Genomic DNA, 1518 nt, shown 5'->3' with positions numbered 1-1518 from the left:
ATCCCTTATGATTATACAGTGGAGATAACAAATAGATTCAAGGGATTCGATCTGATAGAGTGTCTGGAGAACTATGGACGGAGGTTTGTGACATTGTACAGGAGACAGGGAGCAAGACCATCCCCAAGGAAAAGAAATGCAAAAATGCAAAATGGTTGTCTGAGGAGGACTTACAAATAGCTGAGAAAAGAAGAGAAGCTAAAGGCAAAGGAGAAAAGGAAAGATACCCATTTGAATGGAGGTTTCTTAAAAAACTAAAAATAGAATTACCATATGACCCAGAAATCCCACTACTGGGCTTATACCCAGAGGAAAGCATAATTCAAAAAAATATATGCACTCCAATGTTTGTGGCAGCACTGTTTACAATAGCCAGGACATGGGAGTAAGCTAAATGTCCATCAACAGAGGAATAGATTTAAAAAGATGTGAGAGATACACACACACACACACACACACACACACACACACAATTAAATATTGTTGTTTAGTCAACAACAGTTGTGTCTGACTCTTGCAACCCCATGAACTGTAGTCTGCTAGGCTCCACTATCCATGGGATTTTCCAGACAATAATACTGGTGTGGGTTGCCATGTCCTTCTCGAAGGGATCTTCCTGACCCAGGGATCAAACCCACATGTCCCACATTGGCAGGTAGATTTTTTTTACCACTGAGCCACCACAGAAGCCCACATATATACAAAGGAGTATTACTCATCAATAAAAAAGAACAAAATCTGCCATTTGCAATAACATAGATGTACTTAGAGATTGTCATACTGAATGAAGTAAGTCAGACGCAGAAAGACAAATACATGATATTGCTTATATGTAGAATCTAAAAAAGAGGGGTTCCAATGAACTTATTTACAAAAAGAAGTAGTCATGGATGTAGAAAACAAATTTACAGTTAAAAGTGGATAAAGGGCAAGGGGGATAAAATATGAGATCTGGATTGACATATACACACTACTATAGATAAAATAGGTAACAATTCTAATGAGATCCTGCTGTCTAGCACAGGGAACTCTACTCAGTACTCTGTAATGGCCTATATGGGAAAAGAATCTTAAAAGAAAAAGAAAAAAGAGAATATATATATGTATAACCAATTCACTTTGCAAACTAACTGAAACTAACACATTGCAAATCAACTATATGCCAATAAAAAATTTTTAATTAAAAATAAATTGTACTATATGCAAAACAGAAAAAGAGACTCAGATGTATAGAACAGACTTGTGGACTCTGGGAGAAGGCGAGGGTGGGATGTTTCAAGAGAACAGCATCGAAACATGTATGTTATCTAGGGTGAAACAGATCACCAGCCCAGGTTGGGTGCATGAGACAAGTGCTCGGGCCTGGTGCACTGGGAAGACCCAGAGGGATCGGGTGGAGAGGGAGGTGGGAGGGGGGACCGGGATGGGGAATACATGTAAATCCATGGCTAATTCATTTCAATGTATGACAAAAACCACTGCAATGATGTAAAGTAATTAGCCTCCAACTAATAAAAA

This window comes from Odocoileus virginianus, chromosome 14 (assembly GCF_023699985.2).
Source record: "Odocoileus virginianus isolate 20LAN1187 ecotype Illinois chromosome 14, Ovbor_1.2, whole genome shotgun sequence".
Taxonomy (NCBI): domain Eukaryota; kingdom Metazoa; phylum Chordata; class Mammalia; order Artiodactyla; family Cervidae; genus Odocoileus; species Odocoileus virginianus.
The sequence above is the reverse complement of the archived record's forward strand: the minus strand, read 5'-3'. Positions refer to the sequence as shown.